We start from the raw sequence: 27,077 nt of genomic DNA, 5'->3' as shown, positions 1-27,077 counted from the left end.
GCACTCTGCATGCATCAAGGAAAGACAGGCGTCCACCTTCTGTGACTCTAATCACTGCATCGTATCCAGCAAGGGGAGACTCCATCAATGTGGGTCCCAATCACTAGGCTGACGGCACCGCTGCAATCCGCCGAGAAAGGTACTGTGCATGCTGGGACTTACAAGGGGCCTGCCGCCCACCAGCACTCTTGTGGCCCTTAACGGAGTAAGAAGATCAATCTCCTGCAAACTTGACATTGCATTTTAACTGTAAAAACCTTGTTAGCATTGGTTGGCGCTGACCCAAGGAGAAAGTCTGTTTCCGATCTACGGCGTGAATCACTGTAATTTCCCCAGCATAACCATAAAGAACCTATTGAAAGCACAAGGGCTATTTCAGCATTATATATTGTTGAAGAATTCGTAACTTGAGATGGTTTCATTGGATTGTTATCATTTTTATCTTGTTTTGAAAAATAAAAGAGATCCTATTTTCATACCTCATTGGGGAGTCATTTTTGGTGGTGTTTTCACTGTGTTACTGTATCCACATATGCTCAACTGATTTACACATTGGCTCTTATGTTAAGCTTGACTGCTCTGTGCCAAGCTACCAGAGGGTAAGCACGGACTGATTTAGATATGTGGCTGAATACCCTGGATAGAATTGTTCGTCCCAACTTGGACAGGGTGCATACCTCTGCCAATTAAAGACCTGGTTTATAAAACCTTTTCCAACTGTCTACCCTTTACCGAGTACATGCCCAGTTTCTTCCACTTCTTTTAATGTCCTCCTTCACTCAAGCTATGCCCACTTACTCACTATCACTTCCTAACATCTTTGGTGCCCCACTTGGAAACTCTCTATCCCTCAACTACTCTGTTCACATACCCTATCTGTTCCTCCTTTCTCCATTGTATACCCCTGACACATGGTGTGCCCTCTTCCCTTCTAATACCTCTCACTTTTGTTCATTAGTAATGAGCATCATCTGATATTAAATTGCTGGTCCTATGTTGGTTTATCCGGTCTCTTGTTGTGGAGAGGCTCTTGCACCTCTGATTGGCTTCATACCCATAGACTTACACGCTGCACTCAGTTTGATTGATGATACAACTGCAGTCAGTGTTCGTGGCTCTCAATTGGAGGGCCTCCTCTTCTATGATGGCAGCAGCAGTTGTAGCAGAGCCAGGATGCAAGTGACTGATGCTGTAACCCTATTGGGTGCATTCCCCATCTCGTGGAGCTTTTCTCTTGTAGTTGTGTACTTTTAAGGGGTGGGATTGCTATTATTCACTTATCCTGCTTATGTTCAGTACTGCATGATGCACCACATTGAATGTTTTTCATCAATTTGTGTACTATATGTGGTTTGGCTGCTTAGTTTTGCTTCCTCATTAATTATTGTGATTTACACATGTATGCTATTTAAAGTTTAATTTTTTTTCTTTCGTAGTGATTATCTGCAAAGTTTGTGCTTGGATTAGCAAATGTTCATTTGTAGGATTATAGTCTACTTTTTTTTAATAACTTTCTTGCAATTTCTTTCTACCACTCCATTTACACACTGTTATTTTCATTTTTATCCTTCCTACAGTTAGCACTGGGAAAATATATATTGTACCAGTGCTGTGCCAAAAAGGTTGTACTGATTGGTGGTAATTTTATTTATCAATATAAGAATATTACCTTCTGTGGAAGGACTAAATTCACATTTAATCGGAAAGTCAGTGTTTATCTATGCAATCGAAAACTCCACAAAAGACGTTTATTAACTATGCGTGTGGATGTTGGCATGTCACTGGCACATCCTTTGCGAAAATAATGGTATGTAACAATAACAGCTGAGACTGTGAGAAATGTGCAGTACATACGAAAAGTTGTTTTTATCGAGTTATACTTTTCCTGCATTGCTGAAGTGGGAGGTTTTTTCATGGTATTATATGTTATGATGTGTTATGTTGTTCCTATGTTATCTCTCATTCCTCATTTGTAGAAAGCTTTACTCCACCATAAGGTTGTCTAACAGAACGAGAAGCGGGCCGGCAAGATGATAAAAAGAGAGTCAGAGGAAAGAAAAGATTCGGAGGTGACATTTTTTTGCGTTTTTGCAGACTTGCTTGTCTTTGAGGTGCAGTTTGGGGGGGTTCCGGGTGTTTATGGGTGTGTTTTGGGGTCTGGGAGCACTGCTGGGTATGGATACTTTTGATTGCAAGAGGTTTGAAGCAAATCCATGGTGGCAAAGGGGAGTTAGGGCCTAGATGCAGAGCGCGCGCGGAGTGATTTTGGACATTTGCCTGAAAATGTCAAAGTCCTGAAAAACGAATGCAATCAACATTAGACTGGGCCAGCAGTGCTCCCAGACCCCAAAACCCACCCACAACAACCTAAAAGCCCGCCAAACAGCACCCCAAAGACAGACAAGTGATCAAAAGCGCAAAATCTTTTTCTGCTCCGATTTTGTCCAAACCACTTTTATCTTTAGAAAAGATTCAGGGAATGGGGAAAGACCCTTGACATAGAAATGGGTCTTCTTCAAAATTCAAATAAGGTGATGCTTTGTCAGAAACTCGTCTTTGGCTTTATCATGTAAACTGTTTGTTTGGTTTCTATCGTTTACAACACAGTGGTTGTGTTGAGACAATTTTAGTAGCGCCCCTCAGGAAACAATAAAGTGATGATATTTGGCTCTTAGAAAAATAATTTTCTGATATGCTTTGTGGTCCACAGATCTGTTTTTGCATAACTACACAGTACCATGTAGTCTCACACTGTGCTTTAAAAAATTGTCATTTTTGCTGGGTAAACCTAGACATCCTTCAAATGCCTGTTTTATCTGTATAATTGAGTCTCATAACTCATCGTTTTTATTCTTAACCGGAATTTAGAATCCAGTATGCCATGCAAATACAACATATTCTACACAGTTATGACAGGACCAGTAAATAATACTTTTCCGAAGCTCTGAAGAGTAATTCTGTAATTGCAGTATTGTGAATTCGTTTTGAGATTGTGAAGCCCTTTGATTTTTTGTTGGAATGTATCAAACAGCAGACAGTAAAGCGGTTTCTAACTTATGACCACAGTTTTACTGTCCCTTTGATCTCCCTGGAGAATACTTTTTTCCCCCCTTAATAAGTACTTGCATTTCCTTTGAAAGGCACATCTGGGTTGGCCTCTTATCTAGAGCATGCTAATGCCACTTCCTCGAGACATCGATAAGGAAACCAGCGCCTGTCGATAAACTGAGCACCACCGATGCCACAGACTGTAAAACTTCTTTCACGATAATTATTGAAAGCCCAGAAGACATTCCAAGCGTAGGTGTGATGCATTAAAACTGGAGCCATAAAGCAAAAAGAACGCATTTAACGCCTATTCTGAATATTTGTAGCCCCTCCCCCACACACATACCTCCTTCAGATCTTTGTTTATTCATGCAGCGCTTTTCAGCAATTTCCTAAAACATTTGTCTGAAAGTGCTTGCGTTTGAACAGTAAACCTGTTTATCCAGGCTTGCTACTGCAAACGCATTTTCGGTTAATGGGTTTGCCCCAAAGTGCGACCAATACAGAACTAAAAGTCATCCTGATTGGAGGGTTTCCTGTGCAGTAATGTTGCTGTGTAGTCCCAAGAGAACATTCCAAAGATTAAATATTTCCTTCATTTTTCTGAATCAAGGAAATGTTGGGATGAAAGCTTCCCCTTCACAAATGATTCTAAAATGGCCTCTGTATTGATCATGGTTGCTAAATGCAAACACGTGTTTAACATAACAGGCCGTAGGACTGGCCCGCGAGCCACGGAAACATTTCAGCTTCAGTGTACAATCAAAGCTTGCTCGGGTGTGCCTTTCTTACCAGATAACATTCATGACCCACATTAGTATGCAACAGGCATGGGAAAATGATAAACTCCTGTTAACACTGTCATGGTAACTGGCAAAAAATGGCCACGGTAAATGAAAAGCGGGGATCTTGTCCCTTTCTTCGGTCTGACATCTGTTGCTTAAATCACAAGATTGTATTATATTCCAGGCTGCTCACCATTTTCGAGGGACATTTTAAGAACAACTTTACTTTATGAATGAACTCTGTTTTACCTCTCCCACCTCTTGTTGCAGACTGGATCACACTCACATGACATCCGCAAAAACAGAATTTTTCAAATTGCCTGGAGTGTTTTTTTATTTTTAATATTTATTTATAAAGTTTTACATGGCGCTAGCTAGTCCCGTGGTTATCAGAGCGCTTTACATACACAAAGGATAAGAAAAAGAATTGCATTACATGACTTCACATGAGGATGCATACAGACAAAAGCAAAGACATATTACTTATGTATTATGAGTGTGTGTTTATCATTGTATAAAAAAAATGCTGAACGTAGTAAGCTGGCATTGCTTGTAACATTCGACCATGTGTCAGTCAGTCAATTCCTTTATTCTCGATAAATTAATATCATATAAAGACAAAATAGCACAGTCATATAAACATACAAACAATTACGACGAAATTGAATTAAAAATGTACAGTCAGTTACAGTTACAATAAAACTCATTAAGATTAAGAATTTCATAGAAATAGAGCAATGTTTAACTTAAAACTCATTTCATGACATATAAAATGAAGTATACATATCAAGACAACTATTTGTCACAGATATTTAAGAGTGGTGGAAGTGTGACATTTCTCCTCCTTATTCGATTTGCTGCAATTAAAAAACAGGCAACATGAAACATTATTTTTGGTGAACCAAGTTGTTTTAGGTACACTAATGCCGGTCTAACTTGTAAAAATCCTGCCTCTCGGAGGATTGGCAACAAATATTTCCTCCTACACTAAATAAAATGTTCACAGAACATCAGGAAATGTAGGGTATTTTGAGGTGAGAAATTGTCGCAAGAGCAAGGGACTGCTTGTTCAGGGGAGCACCATTTATGATATACACCCAGCGTATAATGAATTAGGTTGAGACGGAATCTGGTCAAAAGAAACCGATGATAGGGTTTATTTACTGTGACCAGATACGATTCCGGCCCTGTGCAGGTGACCAGTGCATAATTTTCTCTTACCCTGATTTTTCCCATCTCTATCCCTTCCCGCTCTAAAGAGAAAAGATCCAAGAGGGCTTTCTTCGTTAAGCTGATGTCTTTTTTAGTTATAGTTTCTGGGGATGTAAATAAACCAATGCGCCCTATTCTCTGGAAAAGAGTTCTTATATATGCCAACCAGGGGATTTTATGTGCATTATCCAATGTCTGACAGTCCTTAATTATTGAATGATTTAGAGGGATCTCATCATTCACCCATATTTTTAGCCAGTAAATCAAGGGTGCGATTTTGATCCGATCAGAAATATACCCAAGTCCCAGTTCTGTGTGGGTTGAGAAAGTAGGGGTGGATTGGGGAACTGAGAGTATACTTCGTAGAAACTGGTTCTCCACTAATTGGAGTTTCTCTTCTCTAGTATAACCCCAAATTTCGCACCCATACGTTGCAACCGACAGGCATTTAGATTCATATACTTTTAAGATTGCCTTTAACGGTTTAGCTCCCAATTTTTTACTAAACCCCATAAGCCCTGAGACTGTTCTTGTGAATGCCACCGAGCGGCTGTGATTTTGTGCCCACCAGGTGCCATTCTGATCGAAGACCACCCCCAGGTAGGGAAATTTAGGGACCCTGGAAACCATTTCGCCATTGCAAAAGAAGGTTTTTGCTTTGTTTTTTGGTTTACTTCTTCCTATAATGAGGACCTGGGATTTCTTGGCATTTACTTTTAAATCCAGGTTCTTCATGAAGGAGCCAAAGCTATTTAACAGTTTTTGTAGGCCTACCCCGGTTTGTGATATAAGGACCGCGTCGTCCGCGTATAGTAGAACAGGTAAAACCATTTCCCCCACACGCGGACTATCTGCGAAAACCTCCCCTAGGGTTTGTTCTAAGGCGTTTATATTAAGTGTAAACAGCAAGGGAGCCATAATGCACCCCTGCCTGACGCCCCTGTCTGACCTGAATTGCTTAGTACATCTGCCATCTGAGTTTACTCTGATTTTGGCCGTGAGGTCTGTATGCAGTTCTGCTATGAAGTGCACTAGCGGTGCATCTACCCCCAATTCGAGCAGAATATTCCAGAGTTTGGATCTATTTACATAGTCAAATGCAGAGGAGAGGTCCATGAACCCCATGTACATGGACCCCTCCCTTGCCACAGTATACTTGTTGATTAAAAGATGTAAATTCAAACATTGATCTATAGTACTATGTTTAGCTTTAAAACCGTACTGAGTTTTTGACAGGACACCTCTATCAGCTAGACTATCATTTAATCTATGCAATAAGACCCGACCCAAGATTTTTACAGAGGAGTCGATCAATGAAATCGGCCTGTAACATGTAGGGTCCTGTCTAGACCCCTTCTTAAAAATTGGCACGATAATTGATGTGGTCCATGTAGAGGGGATACTGTCCTGTCCTATAGAATTAAAAACGTTTGTTAGGACTTTAGCCCATAATTTGGGGGCGGCTCTGAACAGGTCCGCAGGTACCCCATCCGAGCCGGGGGCCTTATTTTTAGTCATTTCCCCAATGGACCTTTCAATTCTTCATTCTCAAACCTTAAGCGTTGTACAGCATAATTAGGGGCATAATTCCTGGTGTTATCTCCACTCTGAGGGACACTATATATTTGCTCAAAGTGGGCGATCCAGGCCTCATCAGTGATGTTACAGTCTAACACAGTGTTAACATTATTTTCAAATAGTGGCTGATTTATAACTTCCCAAAATCTGGAGCTATTTTTCAAGACTTCAGGTGACAGCAAATCAGTCCAAGCCTCATCCCGTAGTTCCCTTTTTCGGTTAAATACAGCTTGTTTGTATTCAGCTCTATTTTGGGCTACCAGTCTCTTATCCCGTGGGGTTGTCTCCAGGGATTTCAGGAGTGGGGCATGAGCAGAAGAACACTTTTTGTCAAACCATCTGTGCTCCCTATGAGGTTTGCGTTTATCCCTAACTGTCAACTTTTGGTTTATATGTGCACAAATAACATCAAAAGCATGTATTATGGTTGGTCCAAGTCCTGAATCATCTAAACATATATTTATCTCGGCCCCTGCGTACGTTAAAATTTCTGTTGTAAAGGCCTCGGGGACAACTTTTCCCCATTTTAATTTCCTTCCTTGGTCCGTTGATGTGACCTCTCTTGTTGACCTTTTGGGGTCAGATCTTAAAGTCAGTGCGCCCACCGCTGCTAGTTCGATTATCACGGGATTATGGTCGCTGAAGGTAGAGACCTCTATAAAGTACCTAAAAACCAAACCTAACATAAAGGAAGTTAAAAAAATATAATCAATGACTGTGCCTGTGTCTCCATCCCTCCCTTTAAAAGTGGGGATCCTTTGTCCTACCTCACTACACCCTGATTCATATAGGTTCTGGTTTGCTAGAAAATGTTCTAGATCCTCCCCTTGTTTTGTGTGTTCGAAGTGAGGGTTTGCTGAAAGCTGTGGTCCTTCATACAAATCACTCCCACATTTATTTTCGCATGGATGTATGTTCAGATCCTCCATTAGAATCACTTCAAAGGATTTAGACTTACTGCTATATGATAATAATAACTCCTCTAGTAAGCCAAGGTTATTATCTGTGTCTTGGGAGTTATAAAAATTTAAAAATATGATATTACCGGAGTCAAGTGCCCGGAGTTCTACCGCCAAACAATTATGACCGCCCATGTCTAATTTTGTGAGCGAACCTTTTATTTCTAGGGAGAACAGGCTAATTAATCCCCCTCTGGCTCTTCCGGCCCCATTTTTCCTAGCTGGAACGTGGAAATGAGAATAACCATCCAGGGAAAAACTGTTTTGATGATCCCATGGTTTCTTGTAAAGCTGTTATATGGAATGTTTTTAAATAGCTAATCCAAATAACATTCGCCATTTTTGCTTTTACACCTGCCGTGTTCCAACTCACTATTCTACATATTTGATTAGATTTAACAGCGACCTTAGCAGTTACAGATGTCTCATTATGTTTTAGTCAGTCGTTTTCTTCTAAATTAGAGAGTGGGGTAAAACGATTTGCAAGTGTGCAAGGAGGTGGATATGTTAAACTGGTGTTATAGTTTGTACACAAGAAGGGATATTTACGTCTTTTATATACTGAGTGGTAGTGTGAGCATGTTGGGTAGGGGCTGATATTATGTTCCCATCTGAAACAATTGGGACGGGAAGTAATCCTGTTCTTATCTGAGGGGGGGGATAAAAAAATCCTAGGGGTAGGGGTCTGATGCCTGGTTTTGTGATACCAGAGCCATCCCAGAGTAAACGCTCTGCCACGTTCTGGGTTTTGAAGTTTATCACCACACAATCCCCCTCAATTGACTTTGTTTTAGGGCCTACCCATCCCACCCTTCTCACCATGTTTATGTGGCGGGCAATGTCCATGTCACCAATGCAATAGTCCTGACACCAATTTTTAGTTTTTTCCATTAAATATTTAGAGCTCTCATAGACTTTAGTTTTCAGGGGAGGAACCCCTGTTAGCACGACTAATAGGGGGGCTGCTTGTGGGGGAAGGTGTAACCTAGATTTACATGGTAGTGTATTCTTATCTTTGTCGTTATCTGACTTGATTGGTAAGTCACAACTCCTTTTAGTGTCAGAGACGCTTATTCTCGTGCAAGGTTTCCTCATATGTTCCCCCGATGCCAGGCTACTAATCCCTGGTGTGACAGTGGGTATAAGGCTATCTGTTAAAGGGCCGCGTTTACCATCTGCAGTGTGTGCCTCTGCAGGCAAGGGCACTTGTATCTGACCTCCTTTAACATGTTCACGTTGTTCTTGTAAGAAGGACTCTATCAAGTTACATTTTTTTAACAAACCAGCCACACAAGTGTTCAAAACATCGATAATGTCCTTCGCTATACCTGTTAGAATAGGCTCTATATGTAAGTTTACAAGTCGTTCGATTTTATTACTGAGTCTATTGATCAAATCGTCTTCCCAGAGTTCATTCAGTGTGTCTGTATGCTTAGTCTTTCTGGAGCATTTTTTGGATTTTTGTCCTTCCTCCTGTGTTATAACATGAGGTGGAGATTTGGCCTGTCCCTTTCCAATTGTGGGTGTGATGTTTGAAATACCATGATCCAGATCTAAATTGGAGTTTACAGCCACAAGTGCATCAGGCTGGGAGACTAGGTTGATCACAGTTTTTTGCCCTTCAGGGACTGGGCCAGGTATGAGATCTAATGTATGAGAAATGGCCAGTTCTTTTTCAGCATTAGCGATTTCTTTAGTAATAGCCCCCACTGCAGAAGTTAGGTAAGAAAGTATGGAATCAGCCTTTCTAGGTATCTTGGGTTTTTTACTGTTGAGACTCCCATTACATGTTTGTTTACGCTTACCCATAATGGTAGTTCTTAGGGAGGTGGCCTGTCCTGTCCTCTGTCGTCCGCTGACGGCCGTAGACGGCCCGCCCTCTGCCCGGGCTCAGCCCGGCGCCGCGCGCGCGCGTCCGCGACGCGGATGGGGCTGCTGCCTTTTGTGCGCCTCCAGGCGCTGTGAACAGGAAGTGGGCGATGTCTTTGTCCCGGGGCAGGCTGGGAACTGTGGTCCGCCCGCTCAGCGGCCGGGCGATGTGGGCTGCTCGGCGGCGGGGCGACCACAGTGTCAGGAACCCGGCGGTGCTGCGGTGACCCGGTGACCTGGTGGGTCAGTGCAGCGGCCCCTCCGTTTGTACAAAATGCTTTTTCTTCTCCCGCTCCACCGAGGGAGCTGCTGCCTTTTGTGCGCCTCCAGGCGCTGTGAACAGGAAGTGGGCGATGTCTTTGTCCCGGGGCTGGCTGGGAACTGTGGTCTGCCCGCTCAGCGGCCGGGCGATGTGGGCTGCTCGGCGGTGGGGCCACCACAGTGTCAGGAACCCAGCGGTGCTGCGGTGACCCGGTGACCTGGTGGGTCAGTGCAGCGGCCCCTCCGTTTGCACAAAATGTTTTTTCTTCTCCCGCTCCACCGAGGGAGCTGCTACCTTTTGTGCGCCTCCAGGTGCTGTGAACAGGAAGTGGGCGATGTCTTTGTCCCGGGGCAGGCTGGGAACTGTGGTCCGCCCGCTCAGCGGCCGGGCGATGTGGGCTGCTCGGCGGCGGGGCGACCACAGTGTCAGGAACCCAGCGGTGCTGCGGTGACCCGGTGACCTGGTGGGTCAGTGCAGCGGCCCCTCCGTTTGCACAAAATGCTTTTTCTTCGACCATGTGAATGCCCGAATGCAAAGAGTAATTTTTTTTTTATATCAAAATACTTTATTGAAATTTTTGGGGGGAAGGAAATACATATATAAAATAATACTGTATCAGGTTTAGCAAACAATATAATTGGAGGATGCTCAAGACATGGCTTTTTAATTTGCCGTAATGTCCTTCTCCCTTCTTGCTGCTACGGGCCACTGCTACTCTTTCTTGCTCTTGCGCAGGGACACCTCCGCTGGAGGTAGCTGATGCGCATTATAAATGGCTCTAATAATAATAATAATATAATATAAGTGTGAGGCAAAGTTATCAGGTGCACCGTCACATAGTGGTGTTGATACGCCTATATGGATAATAAGAATCTAACCCAAGTGATGCTAGTAGAAAAGGGAAAGGAAAAAATAGAAAGGAAAGCAAAATGAGGGGAAAGGAGAGAAAGAGAAGAGAAAGAAGGGAGAGCGGGCTAAGGTATTTCAAGCAGTAACATATATTTCCACAGTTTTTCATTTGCTGGTGCGGAGGCAGACCCTTCTGGTAGGTATAGCCTATACCCGCCTGGTACAAGTAATAACAAATGCATACTCATAAACAAGTGATTCAGAGCAAGGCACAGGTTATGATATAAGGGCATATGTTGAGGTTCATGGAGGTTCATAAGAGTCAAGGTAAGTGTCCAAAGCGCTCCACATCATCCTGGTTGAGGGTTTCCATGGCGAGTTTTGTAATGCAAAGTTATCTGCCCCTCTGAGGTGGGTGATCCAGTTTATCCAGCCCTTAGAGGAAGTTTTGCTAGTGTCCTTCCAATTGGCTAGAACCACTTTCACCGCAGATGTTAGTAACAGGTCAAGTAGGGCTTTATCATAGCCGTTTCTTAGGTTTGTGTTCAAGAATGCCATCTATAGGGTGGGGAAATCTTTGGCCAAAGTACATTTAAACAATCCATTTAAAAAGGCAACAATTTCCTCCCAGAACTGTTTTACTATTGAACAATGAAATATAAGATGGTCTAGATCCCCTGTTTCTTGGTTGCAGTTCCAACATGTTACATCTTCTCGGAAGCCTAATGAGAAAAGCCGGGCAGGTGTCCAGTGTGCTTTGTGCAGTAGCCAGAATTTTGTTTGAGAGAGGACCGGGGAGATTTTATTATGTGAGACAGAGCTCCACACTGTGGGTCATATCTGTTCCTTTGGTGGGACCGAAGATTGCTGCCCCCAAAAGGCTATAGTCTTGTTATTAAGATAAGATGTTTGCGGGCGGAGGAGCTCATAGATCTGGGAGACCTGGTGGCCTAGCTTTTTAATGTTTGACTCAAACAATGTGATTGATGGTTGGACGGAGGAAAATTTAGTTTTCGAGAGGGCCGTTCTGATTTTTAGGAAGTTGTAAAATTCAATGTCAGCTAGGTTAGGTCAGTAAAGAGTAATTTTCATTCACACGCAAACTTTTCCTAAGCAAGTTGCCCTCCATAGGTGTCTTCTATTCAAAGTAGAAGAAGACCACAAATCAGGCACACCTCCCTATCAAATCAGCAGCATGTAATTTTTCACAAGTGATACACGATTACATGCATGAACAGTATAAAACAAGCAAGGCAAAGCTAATAGGTCTGAGAGTGATTGTCAGCCTTTGGGCTGTGTCATTGCTTGTTTTGTTTTTTCATGGGTCTCTAAAACGTTACTGCTGGGGAGCTACCAGGCCCTGTCAAAACCTGGATCTGCAGGGTACTCAACCTGCATCCCTAGGGTTTCTGTTTAAATTTATCTAGTTTGTACTGTACTCGAAAAAAGTGTTTCCCTTCTTAGGTGAAAATAAACAACAATTATTCAGACCATTTTTAGGTGTTCATATATTCTGAACAAAATTCTGCATTTCAAATCTTACTCATAAAACATTCAAAGCATGTTAAAGAAAGTGAAACAGAATGAAATAATATATCCTAATGTTAACAAGATCAAATAAGAAAGACCCAATGCATTTCGGGTACGTTGGAAGAACATCCAGAAAGGTGAAGATGAGAATCATAGAACACAAAAGCACAATACGAAATCGACATACATCTTCCAGCCTGGCCGCACATTGGCTACAGGCGTCACATAACATTCCACAGCTCAGATTCACAGTTTTAGAGCAAATAGAACCCACCAGTGGCAAGGATCATCATACTCGACGATCTAGAAGAGAAACTTTTTGGATAAAATATCTGGGTACCTTGAGTCCGGGAGGTCTGAACGACCAATATGAATTATTATGTTTCTTATTAATCTAACCATCTAATCCCAGATGTTTTAAGCTTGAGTCTGTAACCCACCGGGTTTTCACTTTTTGACAATGTGTCATTCAGTTGAATGTTTAAGTGTATCTTTTTATTCATTTTGTGTGACATCTGATGGTTATCTTATGATGCATATTCAAACTACAATGTACCTTTAACATAGTTTCATGTACCTCTACGACCAAAGACCTATGGTCACCAATTACAGTTTTCTAATGACTTTGTAAAGAATTGGCACAACTGTTACTGTTCTTTTTCCATTTCTGTTTCACTCCTATTTCGCAGTCTTTACACTCTAAGCAAGACAGGTTACCCTATAATTCTTTTCACCACACCAGGATGCAGTTTGTTAGCACACAGCTACATGAATCTCCGACATCTTACTATTATTGCTCACTATGCGTCAAGAACAGCGGACCTTATTTCGACACTTTCACCTGTTTAACAGTTGTGTCTCTCGACACGCAAATACCAAGTATCACATATGTAGATTAATCAATTGAAATATAACATCCTGTTTGGCTCGGGTCACTCTTGTAGACAGAGGTAGTCTCATTGCACAAATGACATTAGGTTGTCAATAAAGTTGCATACATTTTTTTCATGAGTTCCCTTTAAAATGCAGCTCGTTTCTCACGCCGGATGTATACACCGGAAGTCGAGACATGGCAGGGACCGGCGATTTGAATATCTGCACGGAGACAAATCAGGTAATCACCTCATAGAAGCACGTCAGCTCCCTGTAGTCTTAGCCTTTTTTCAAGCTCTCATACTTAAGTTAATTTTCCATTCATTACCCTGCAGCATATTCTGGCGCAAGGAGACATTGGTGGATTGAGCATAGATGCAGGCATCCACGAGTAAGACACGCGATTCACAGCATTTTTAGGGAGACCAAAACATCATCAGTTTACATCAATCTATAAACTTCGTATACATTTATTTACAGTCTTAAACTTCAGGAAGTGTGTTTGAACTCCTGTCGCCCAAGAGATTCGCGTTTCATCAGTTCAGAGGAACATTGGCACATTCAATATGAGAGAGATTTAGGTAAGCTGGCATGTTGATTAACGCAGGACTACTGCACCAGTGCATCATTTAAAAGCAACAACTTACATTTTTTATTATCTTTTTCTCGTTAGTCTCTCAACAAACCAACCTTTCTCGTTAGTCTCTCAACGAACCAACCACATTGAAACGCGACCAATAGCGATATCAGAGCACCTTAGGCTCATTTCCAGCGAGTAACACGTTGAATCTCCTGAGCATTAGCTTCAACTCTTACCACGTATTTCACTCATAAGTAGGCTGAATCTCAGAGTTCATTCTTCTTCACAGGGTTTAACCCATGGGAACCCCAAATGGATGCATGGGAATCAGGCACTAAGCACCAATCACGCTACCCCCCTTCTTTTTCACCAATTGCTCATAATTTGTCAACACTTCATGGATGTGCCTATTCAAATTAATTATGTAATTTTCAAATAATCGAACTTGATTGTATGATAAATTTCAATACTGCAATATCAGATTCAGATGACAATGTCTCATATTTCAGTGCCAAGACCGAGGAACTTGAAGTCAAGAAGACATTTAACAAGCACAAATTAACCCCTGAGGAAGGGTTCAACGGAACCCGAAATGCATTGGGTCTTTCTTATTTGATCTTGTTAACATTAGGATATATTATTTTATTCTGTTTCACTCTCTTTAACATGCTTTGAATGTTTTATGAGTAAGATTTGAAATGCAGAATTTTGTTCAGAATATATGAACACCTAAAAATGGTCTGAATAATTGTTGTTTATTTTCACCTAAGAAGGGAAACACTTTTTTCGAGTACAGTACAAACCAGATAAGTTTAAACAGAAACCCTAGGGACGCAGGTTGAGTACCCTGCAGACCTGGATATTTCCAGGTCTTGACAGAGCAGTTTCACAAAAAGGGTTGTGGGCACAACCCCAAGCAGGGAACTCCTTTACATCTAATAATTGGTTATAGATTCCACATCTTTTTTGATTAATACAGGAGTGCGTTTTTCATATTTACAGAGGAGTTACCAGGCCCTCCACTATATTAAAAACACTGACGAAAAGCAAAAATCTTGTCTGATATCAAAAAAACACATTGCTATAGTAGTCCCTGGCACTGAAGAGACCTACATTTTGTGCAACTGTGCTGCTTGTGAAAGAGCTGAATGCGTCGCTCACAGTGAAGTTAGCTAGTGGCTTTAATATGCTGATCCATTGACCTTTGCTGTTTGCTGTGAAAGAAACAACACTGGACGGGAGGAGATGGGGTGGAAAAAACAATGCAGGATGGGAGGAGGGATAAAGAAGCAACAATGCAGGCAATCAAAAATGTGGGGAGGGAGGTGACAAACAACAAGGGGGCAAGCAAGAACAGGGTCAAGCAATATACAGGATGGGACGGTGGCAGGGGCAGGCAACACAATGTGGGAGGGTAGGGTGGAAGCAACAACACAGGCAATAGCAATGTGGGGTGGGAGGGCTCAAGCAACAATCGGGGCAAGCAACAATGTGGGACTGGAAGGCAGAATGGACAAGCAACAATGCAGAGCAGAATGGGGGAGTCAGCACTCTTATGGATTGCTGCAATAAAAATAAAAAAGCAGCACTGAAAATGCAAGTAGTGGAAGGACACTGGGTAAGGGAGCAGTACTTGGGCCATGCTCCAAGGGAGAGACACAAACATGAAGAGGAAGTGAAGCTGCCAGGTGCTAACCTAATAGAAGCAAGAAAGTGAGAGTGGCAATGAAGCCATCCAATGGCAAGCAATGGGCAGGCTCTTAGCTTCATGTAAGTAAATAAAACGTCTTGCAAGTGACAATGAATGAGCTGTCTCAGGAGAGATCTAAGTAGGAGAATACTTATGCTGTTACCGTCTTTGCAGGTTTGTTCTTTCCCGACCTTGCCATTACCATCATCTATCTGCACAGGAAGTGCATCTCTGGTTTCCCACCAAAACCATCTCTTAAAGAAGAAGACAAGCAGGAGGACTTAATTTCCCATTAACCATCTGCACATGAAGTCACAGCACTGGATTTCCCATCTGCACAGGAAGTGACAGCTCTGGTTTCCCACATAACCAAGTGAGAGAATGGACACTTGTAACTACGTAACCGTAGGTTGGATTGAATCACCCTTATAAACGCTATGTTGACTATGCAGTGTATATAGTTTTTCCGCCCCACATATGCGTTATGGCATTATCATTGGGTGTCCAAATTTGTGCTGTATGCCAGCCTCAAGCCTGAGGCAACCTCTGGTATGAGTAGTAGTGTCCAGAGATGTGAGGGCACCCCCAAAAAAAGTAGGAGGAAGAAAAATGTATCTAAAGCAAGACTTCACCGCAAGAGACTTTTAATTAACATATGGTGAGGTTTTATTATTAAAAGTAAGTGGGTATAAATACAGATCGCGCTACTGGATCTCTTTATATCACTTTTTGACAGAGTCAACATGTTTCAGCTCCGTTTCGCCCAGCCGGGTCTACGGAGCATTCGTCAGGACAGACAATATAAAAACAAATCAGTTACTTACACAACTTGTGAAGTACTCAGTGGTGTTATTATTAAACACTCTGTTTCTAGATAGGTCAAGTTACATTTTGTTAGAAATCTACGGGCTTCAGCAGGGAATGTTAGGACACTCTGGTCCTCAGCCGCATTCAGGAAAGTTTCCGTGTCTTGTGCTAGCTCTGCCCCTGGACCAGGGGCAAGTTGTGTAAGTAACTGATTTGTTTTTATATTGTCTGTCCTGACGAATGCTCCGTAGACCCGCTGGGAGAAATGGAGCTGAAACATGTTGACTCTGTCAAAAAGCAATGGGCCCCCCAAGCAGACTCTGCATGCCTTTCCCAAAGCTGCCACGGAAAGGCATTCCCAAAAGCACATTGTAATATGGCTGGCTGTGTCAAACAGACACCGCCACCATATTGCTGCCTTTTCCGCCTGGTCGCAAGTCGACCGGGCGGAAATGCGACAGACGGTCTTCCCGTCCGCCGCGGACCCCCAGCCATAATAATATGGTGGGGGGTCTTTTGTACAGGGATGGGAGGCGGATTGCCCCGCCGGGCCTTGGGTGACTACTTCCAGCCTGGCAGGGGCAATCCGCCTGCCACCCTAATGGGGACCTAAGTTTGTCAGTGTCATCACAGAAATCATTACACCCCACATCATCAACATTAGAACCTTCGTCCTCCATGGACACCTTAACTTTCACCTAGAAGACCACACTGACCAAGCTAAATAAATATTTTAGAAACTTGTCAAACCTTTGCCTCACCAAGCACCTAACCAAACCCACTCACATCACCGGACACCTATTGGACTCAATTTTCTCCTCAATCAATGACAACACAGTTGACAAGTGAGAAACTATGATCTGGACTGAACACACCCTGGTCAGTTTCAGCATACCCATCCAGCACCACTGCAGACCTACCATGACTGGAACGGCCTGCCGCAGATGGTAAAGCTGGCTTCTGCTCCCTCTGCACACTGGCCCGAGCATACCAGCACCTTACTGATAGTCATCAAGAACCTCAATAGCTGGATCACTGCATGCACTGTCATCATGGCTCCTCTAAAGCACAACTAAAAGGCAAGAGCCTAACCACAGGTCAGCTGGCACACAGTGGAGCTCAGGCTGACTAAATAATGCTGCGTGCAACTGTAGCACAAATAGATAATAAGTCAAGACACCACAGATAAATACATCTTCAGATCAGTTGCTACCACCAGCAGGTACAGAACACCGAGAGTGCAGCTTTTAGAGATCTGAACAGTACAAAGGAAATCTTTGCCCTCATCAAAACTTTCACAACATCTCATGCCGCCTCCAGCAACATGACCGCCTCACAAGACATTTGACTCTCAAGTTGACTCTTTTACAGTTTCTACACAACTTTCCATCATGTCCGAAGAATGAACCTTGGCCTTGTGGCCCACTGCCACAACTGTGTAAATCGCTGCTACCATGAATATAATCTACTCAGGGGCCCCATCTGACCCTTAACATCACCACGCCTTCACCAAAGGACTCCAACAGACCAGCGAAGCACTAACACCAATCCTCAATGCCTCCATCGACTCAGCCATATTTGTGGACAGCTGAAAACATTCCACCATCACAACCCTGCTCAAGAACACATCTGGTGACCCAGGCACACTTTCTAACTACAGACCAATCTCCATCCCTAGCAAAACTCTTGGAGAAACTAGTCAACCGACACCTCACCAACTACCTCAGTGACCACCAGCTCCTCGATGCCATTCAGTCTGGATTTTGGCCCAGCCACAGTACAAAAACAGCACTGATCGCCACCACAAATGACTTCTGCTTGATCCTTGACACAGGAGACATGGCAGTTCTTATTTTCCTGCATCTCTCTACAGCAGCTCGATCAGTCTACCTCCCCATCGGCTTTAGCTGCCTGCATGAGATTAGCATCCAAGGACCCACTATCCGCTGGATCTGCTCCTTCTTAATAGATAGAACACAGGCTGACAATGTCGCATCATACTTCTTTGAAGACCACAAACTCTCAAGCTCAACACCTACAAAACAGATGTAGAGAACAATGGCAAGAACACCTCACCATTGGACTCCAACTGGTGGCCACAGGAAGACAGATACACACCCAGCACCCATGCCTGGACGTCAGAATAATCATCAACATCAAACTGGACATGATCCCACAAGTCAATGCAATCACAGTATCATGCTTCCATCCCTGAAGATAGTGAGGAAGATCTTCAAATGTCTGCCAAGCAATACTCGAAAAGCTGTTGGTAACTCCATAGTAACTAGGAAGTTGGACTACAGGAATACCTTCTCTGCTGGGATCACCAAGCACCTTACTAGAGGATTACAAACCATCAAGAACTAGACAGCCAGGGTAACCCTCAACCTCCCACACAGAACTCACATCACACCACATAGCAGGAAACTCCACTGGCTCCCGATACACAAATGCACTCATTTCAAACTCCTCACACACATTCAAGGCACTACACGATGTAGGGCTCACCTACCAGAACAGGCACATCTCCTTTAAACAATCACCCAGACATCTCCACCTTCCATGACTCCTACTCACACACCTCCCAAGCATAAACAGAACCAGATAAGGAGGATGGGCATTCTATTACTTTGCTCCTAAAGTGTGGAATGGCCTCCCACTCCACATCAGAGCCTTCTCCCCTCTTCTTGAATTTCACAAGAAGCAGAAAATCGAATTTTTCAATGGACCAACCTACCATAGGCAGAGCTAGGCACATACACATACTAAGCTCAGGATGCCCTTGCTGGTGATAGTGTGTTTTACAAATACACATTACAGAACATGTGATTTGATATGCAGCTTGCACTTGGTAGCTCTTGAGTGCCATTTTTAGGGCTCACCTGCTGATGCGCTCAAGCGCATAGCTGGCGAGCTATATTGTGGCTTAAAAAGAGTTTAACCATCTCGGCGATTTGTTGCAGTGCCCGAGAGCGCGTGCACATCAAAGCCACCAGCCTCCTCAGGCATCTCAAGCTTCCCCCAGCCGGCATTTCTCCTCCCCTAATTATTCACTGCACGGACGCTCAGGGGCCCCATCTGACTCTTAACATCACCACGCCTTCACCACAGGACTCCAACAGATCAGAGAAGCACTAACACCATTCCTCAATGCCTCCATCGACTCAGCCATTTTTGCAGGCAGCTGAAAACATTCCACCATCACAACCCTGCTCAGGAACACATCTGGTGACCCAGCAACACTTTCTAACTACAGACCAATCTACCATCCCAAGCAAAACTCTTGGAGAAACTAGTCAACCGACCCATCACAGACTACCTCAGTAACCACACAGCTCCTCAATGCCATTCAGTCTGGATTCTGGCTCAGCTACAGTACAAAAACAGCACTGATCGCCATCACAAATGACATCTGCATGATCCTTGACAGAGGAGACATGGCAGTTCTCATTTTCCTGCATCTCTCTACAGCAGCTGGATCAGTCTACCTCCCCATCGGCTTTAGGTGCCTGCACGAGATTAGCATCCAAGGACCCACTATCCATTGGATCGGCTCCTTCTTATTGGATAGAACACAGGCTGACAATGTCGCATCATACTTCTTTGAAGTCCACAAACTCTCAAGCTCAACACCTACAAAACAGATGTAGAGAACATTGACAAGAACACCTCACCATTGGACTCCAACTGGTGGCCACAGTAAGACAGATACACACCCAGCACCCATGCCTGGACGTCAGAATAATCATCAACATCAAACTGGACATGATCCCACAAGTCAATGCAATCACTGTATCATGCTTCCATCCCTGAAGATGGTGAGGAAAATCTTCAAATGTCTGCCAAGCAATACTCGAAAAGCTGTTGGTAACTCCATAGTAACTAGGAAGTTGGACTACAGGAATACCTTCTCTGCTGGGATCACCAAGCAACTTACTAGAGGATGACAAACCATCAAGAACTAGACAGCCAGGGTAACCCTCAACCTCCCACACAGAACTCACATCACACCACATATTAGGAAACTCCACTGGCTCCCGATACACAAATTCGCTCACTTCTAACTCCTCACACACATTCAAGGCACTACACAATGTAGGGCTCACCTACCTGAACAGGCACATCTCCTTTAAACAATGTGCACATCAAAGCCACCAGCCTCCTCAGGCATCTCAAGCTTCCCCCAGCCGGCATTTCTCCTCCCCTAATTATTCACTGCACGGCCGGCCGGCCCGCACATCAAAGGCTGCTGCTCCCGGCCCCTATTCTTCCCTTCTTACCTCTCCCCGCTCCCCTTCCCACCACGGCAATGCTGAGGGCTTGTTTATATTGCAGCCTAACCATCTCGCACGCTGCTCTTGAAACAATAACCGTTGTTAGTCATGATATAATTAAACTCTCTAATTATTTTTTCAGGGCCACACAGAATTTTATAAAGTCTTTTGCTGGCATTTTCGTTTTATGCTGATTGCTATTTTACACTTTTCACATGCTGGCGATGTGATTCAAAGGAATACAGTCATCCTGAATCCCGTTACTAGAGCCTTCTCCTCTTCTGCTATATATAGGTTTTAGTTGAATTTCATTGATCTCTTTTACTAATGATGTTTAAAAAGTGCCACCCACCACACAGCTCCACCTACACAGCTCCACCGATGCACCCACCACACAGCTCCACAGATGCACCCACCACACAGCTCCACAGATGCACCCACCACACAGCTCCACAGATGCACCCACCACACAGCTCCACCGATGCACCCACCACCCAGCTCCACCGATGCACCCACCACACAGCTTCACAGATGCACCCACCACACAGCTCCACAGATGCACCCACCACCCAGCTCTACCGATGCACCCACCACACAGCTCCTCTGATACACCCACCACCCAGCTCCACCGATGCACCCACCACACAGCTCCTCTGATACACCCACCACACAGCTCCACCGACACAGCTCCACCGATGCACCCACCACAGAGCTCCACAGATGACCCCATCACACAGCTCCACTGATGCACCCAAGACACAGCTCCACCGAGGCACCCACCACACAGCTCCACAGATGCACCCACCACCCAGCTCCACCGATGCACCCACCACACAGCTCCACTGATGCACCCACCACCCAGCTCCACCAATGCATCCACCACACAGCTACACCGATCCTCCAACTAAGTTCCACCAATGCACCCACCACACAGCTCCACCAATGCACCCACTAAGCTCCACCGATGCACCCACCACACAGCTCCACCGACATAGCTCCACCGATGCACCCACCACACAGCTCCACTGATGCACCCACCAGAGAGCTCCACTGAAGCACCCACCACACAGCTCCACCGATGCTCCAACTAAGCTCCACCAATGCACCCACTAAGCTCCACCGATGCACCCACCACACAGCTTCACCGATGCACCCACCACAGAGCTCTACCGAGGCACCCACCACACAGCTCCACCGATGCACCCACCACACAGCTCCACCGATGCACCCACCACACAGCTCAACCTACACAGCTCCATCGATTTACCCACCACACAGCTCCACCAATGCACCCACCACACAGCTCCACCAAGGCACCCACCACACAGCTCCACCGAGGCGCCCACCACACAGCTCCTCCGATGCAGCCACCACACAGCTCCACTGACACAGCTCCACCGATGCACCCACCACCCAGCTTCACCGATGCACCCACCACACAGCTCCACTGACACAGCTCCACCTATGCACCCACCACACAGCTCCACCAATGCACCCACCACACAGCTCCACCGAGGCACCCACCATACAGCTCCACCAAGGCACCCACCACAAAGCTCCACCGATACACCCAGCACACAGCTCCACCGAGGCACCCACCACACAGCTCCACAGATGCACCCACCACACAGCTCCACAGATGCACCCACCAAACAGCTCCACAGATGCACCCACCACACAGCTCCACAGATGCACCCACCACACAGCTCCACCGAAGCACCCACCACACAGCTCCACCGATGCACCCACCACACAGCTCGGCTGATGCACCCACCACACAGCTCTGCCGATGCACCCACCACACAGCTCCGCCAATGCACCCACCACACAGCTCCGCCGAGGCACCCACCACACAGCTCCACCGATGCACCCACCACACAGCTCCACCGATGCTCCAACTAAGCTCCACCAATGCACCCACCAAACAGCTCCACCAATGCACCCACTAAGCTCGACCGATGCACACACCACTCAGCGCAACCACAGCATCACTCAGCACCACCACAACATCACTCAGCACAACCACAGCATCAGTCAGGGCAACTACAGCATCACTCAGCGCAACCACAGCATCACTCAGTGCAACCACAGCATCACTGGTTCAAACATGTTCTTTCAATGTTTCAAGCTGTTTTCAAGCTTTCACACTTTATTACAAATCACAAAAAAAAATTAATATTTCTCTTCTGTTCTTGGATTTTCGTCACAATAAAAAACACTGAACATAATCTTCACAAAAGTTATTTACAAAAGTTTAAGCTATTGCCATTACAAATTAAACATATTATTTAAGTATTAATTATTTAAAAAAGTTAAAAGCCATTGTTATTTGTAATATCAATACATCTAAGTCACGTAAATACAAAACATGTTGCATTACAAATGCTATAGGTGTCACATGTGCGAAAGTTATAACTATTGGCATTGTAAATGACAAAGTTATTAATTTAGGTTTTTTTTAAAAACACATAAATAAAAAAAATCATTTATAAGACCAATAGCTCAAACTTTCCTAATGCGAGCCCTATTGCATTTCCAATGCTTGTTTTAGTGTGTAAAGATTTTGAAGCTCCTGTAGATAGAGCTATTATTATCAATGGGTAAAAAAGGGATAATCAATCTGATGCTGTCATATGTTTGCTAATCACAGTCCCTATGTTTGCTGTGAGGTCTCTATCATTAGGGTTTTTGATTATGCCTTTATATAGGTGGGGGGATGGATTTCAGAGCTGGTGTTGTGTGCATCCAGAAGTATAATCTGGCTTCAGGTTCTTCTGGCTATGTGTTTATTGACCATGATAAGATCTGGTGGCCACACAGGTGATTTAAGCCCTCAAATTTGAAAGCAGGTGCCTGTGATTTAGACTGCATACTCATTATAGAACTAGTGTGGGAGAACCTCATACATAATCTGCAACTCAGAATCTTTCACATAGCAATTGCTGTGCCCCAATGAAGTTTATTGCTAGTTGAAGTCTTCCCTTCTAGGAATTTGTTGGGAGTTTAGTAGACCTGATAGTTTGGGGACCCCCTTCATTCCAGGTGGTGGTTTTGTTAGAAGTTGGGTTTCAAATCAAATATTTGAAGATACTGAGCCAGAGGCAAACATTTCTAGTCTCTATGATGTTTGGAAAAAAATTGCTCGGTGGTGCTTTGCAAAGGATACTAGGCCAGGTTTCACTGGGATATAACTTGCTTATGGCTTGGAGTTTGGGTTAGGCACATAGTTCCGCAGCTGGTGAGTTGTACTGAGGTATTAAGAGGAAATGAGTAGGGCCATTTCAAGGTTAAACTACATTTTAAATCCATTTCAGTGTGATTTTGCAATCAAGAACAATAGGTTGTTTCATAACAGAGCATTTATATGCCTCTTTTACTTCAGATTACACACACTGGGGGTTGTATGTGTTTGCATTGCTCAGTTGTTGAAGAAACCCAATGTGGAAGAGACAGCCTTATCAAACTTTCAACTTATTTCTGACCTCTTATCTCTGGCCTAGATCCTTAACACACATGCAACGTCCAGTATATAAGAACTTAACACCATCTTTTCCAATATGTCTTTCATTCTTACCACAGCAATATACCCTCTTTTATCACTATTCAAAAAGATTTGCTTAACATCGGGGACCAAGGCCAAGTTTACACCTTCATCCTCCTAGAACTATCTGCAACCTTTGACGCCAAGGATCTCAGTACCCTCCTTGGTCACCTACAAAGATCTGCACTCTAGAAAGTCAGTTCTACTTTTGTTCAAATCCTTTTAGACTGCACTCGGCAGGTGAATTTGAACACCTTTTAGGAGCTTTCCTCCATTTTGTGTGATGTGCCTCAAAGGGCTTCTTTCGGAGGAACAGAGCTATATACCCCATCTATACTGCTTATACTTAGCGCATTTAGGAATTGCCAAAGGATCCAAGAAATGAAGTCAAGCTAAGCACTGCTTCACACCTATCCAGCATTGAATGAGCACTAGTAGTGCAAAAATACAGTGAGTACTCAAAACTTCACGCAGGCCAAGGTTTGCAATGATGTACATTTCAACTAGCTTCCCACCAAGGTCTCAGTGTTCTCCTTTATGTATAGTTCGAAATATTAATTTGCTATTTGATAAATCATACATCCCACAGTAAACAAAATAACCAAAGGAGCATTTTTCACTTCTTCCGGGGATTATGTCTCTGTCGCAGTGACCTCATCAAAGAGCATGTTCCTTAACCCCTCCCCTGCTGATGACGGAACCGCTCCGTCATCAGCTGCGGTGGCGCTGTGCTGATGATGGAGCGGTTCCGTCATGGCCCGCCCGACGCTCCTGCGCTGCGCGAATTCCGCGCCTGCGCTGAGCGTTCTATTGAGCGGGCGGGGCCATGACAGAACCGCTCCGTCATAAGCACAGCGCAACCGACGCTGGTGACGGAGCAGTTCCATCACCAGCATGCGACCGCCGCATTTCCGCCCCGCCCCCTTAGCACTGCGGCGGAATAGCCGCCGCAGTGAAGGGGTTAAAGCATATTCATGAGCAATTTCCAGAAGGATCCAAATTATACAGTGTACCTCATATTTGGGCTATAAACCATTTGGGCATTTATTTTTTCACTGTTCTACATATATATATATATATATATATATATATATATATATATTCAATGAAAAAACCATTGGTTTTAGGCCATATATAGTTAGGGATTTGCATTTACAAAACCTTATTTTACTCGCATAAAACCATTGAAATTCCATATATAGTTAGATGCGCTAACTATATATCGCGCACCCGCAATCCACTGCTGATGATGTCACATATTACATCATTCATGACATGGTCAGTGACATCACTGATGACATCACTGATGACAACATCCAGTGACTGTATGTTTCTGTAAAGTTAAAATATGTTTTACATATTGAAGAATGAGTGGATGTATAAGTGTCTGGATGAAGAATTTAGTAGGTGCATGACTGACTGTATGAAAGAGTGATTAAATGTGTCTCACTGAGTGCATGGGTTAGTGACTAAACTGTCTTAATTTGTGCATCAGTATGTCTGTTGTTGTGTAAGCTACAGCATGTGTTGATCAGTAGCTATATGAATAACTATATGGGTTATTGATTGGTTGCTCAAGTATTTGTATGGGAGACTGAGTATGTGTGTGGGTGGCTGGGAGGTGTGTCAGTCTGTGCATAGATGTGTAAGCAGTTGGTTCACTAGGTGTATGAGTTCAAGAGTGCATGTGGAAACAGCTATATGGGCGGTTGACTGTGCATGGGTGTCTTGGTGAGTGAATGGATATCTCAGTGCTACATGTGCAAGTAAATACGTATGTAAAACACAATACATCTGAAAGTTGACATATATAAATAACTGTGGATAAGAGCCAGTGAATGTGTGAGTGGCTGTATGGATCACTGTGAGCTTGTATCAGGGATTGTATAAGAGAGTAAATATGTGTTAGAATATGTTTGAATAAGTAAGGTGTGTATAACTGTATAGTTGAGGAAATGGAGGTGTGATTGATTCTTTCCATGACTGACTAGGTGTGTGAGTAACTCCATGGATGAGTGACAGTCTGTGAGTGTCTGTTTATACTGAGTGTATGTAAGGTTATATTAGAGTCTGAAGAGGTTCATTGTATTATCACATGAGTGATGTCATCAGTGATGTGATCAGTGATGTCAAATGAGATGTCATCAGTGATGTCATTTGAGTTGTCATCAGTGATGTCATCAGTGATGTCACTGACCATGTCATGAATGATGTAATATGTGACATCATCAGCAGTGGATTGCGGGTGCGCGATATATAGTTAGCGCATCTAACTATATGTGGAATTTCAATGGTTTTATGCGAGTAAAATAAGGTTTTGTAAATGCAAATCCCTAACTATATATGGCCTAAAACCAATGGTTTTTTCATTGAATTTTCAAGGTTTTGTAAATGCAAATTCCTAACTATATATCCACTATAACCTATGGTTTTTTCAGTGAATTTCAATGGTTTTTTAATAGCAAATATGAAAAGCTTTAAAATGTCAAGTACGTGATAGATAAAAACTTTTTCGTGTTTATGCACGCTGATGTGCTTTGAACGCTGCCCCCCTCCCCTCTTTTCTCTTAGTAGTACTCTCTTTTTGCAGATACTGATGAGTAGTTAACGCAGGCCTTTACCCCCGTTGTAATCCGTCCTGCCTGCTTGTCTCTCCATTTGATTGATTATTATCCAAGCATTTACTGTTTTACAATTGTTTCTCTTTGGTTCATTCTCTATTTACAAACAAGCACAAAGTCGCAATACTCTGTTTAGTCTTTGCAGATCGGGAAAAATCGTGTAAAAAAATAAAAGTAATCGAGCAAAATCAGTACGCCACTAATTGGATCTTTTTTTGACCTCGCTAAAATAGAAATATTATAAACAACCCTTCATGAGAAATACGAAAATAGTGAGATGAACTGAGCTCCACACCATGAGGGCTGCAAGACAGCTCGGCTCCATCACCCATCCCGCCCAAAGTAACGAAAAACCCTATGCAAATATTAAAAATATAGACAACACACCAGCAAAGAAACAGGGTAAAACATTTTATTAAAAAACTATTTACATAACGTTGGTTTATAAGATGATGTCAGTAGTGGACCGATGTGTGAATAGGTCGGAAGCAGCACAAGGCTCCAAGATCCGGATGGCAAGCTCCTGGATGTTGGGTGCCATAGTTCAGAGTTCTGAGTTTGAGCCTTTTTCAATGCCTGTGCTTTGTTGTTTCCCCTCC

This window comes from Lissotriton vulgaris, chromosome 7 (assembly GCF_964263255.1).
Source record: "Lissotriton vulgaris chromosome 7, aLisVul1.2, whole genome shotgun sequence".
In the NCBI taxonomy this organism is placed as follows: Eukaryota; Metazoa; Chordata; class Amphibia; order Caudata; family Salamandridae; genus Lissotriton; species Lissotriton vulgaris.
Note: the sequence above shows the minus strand (reverse complement) of the source record.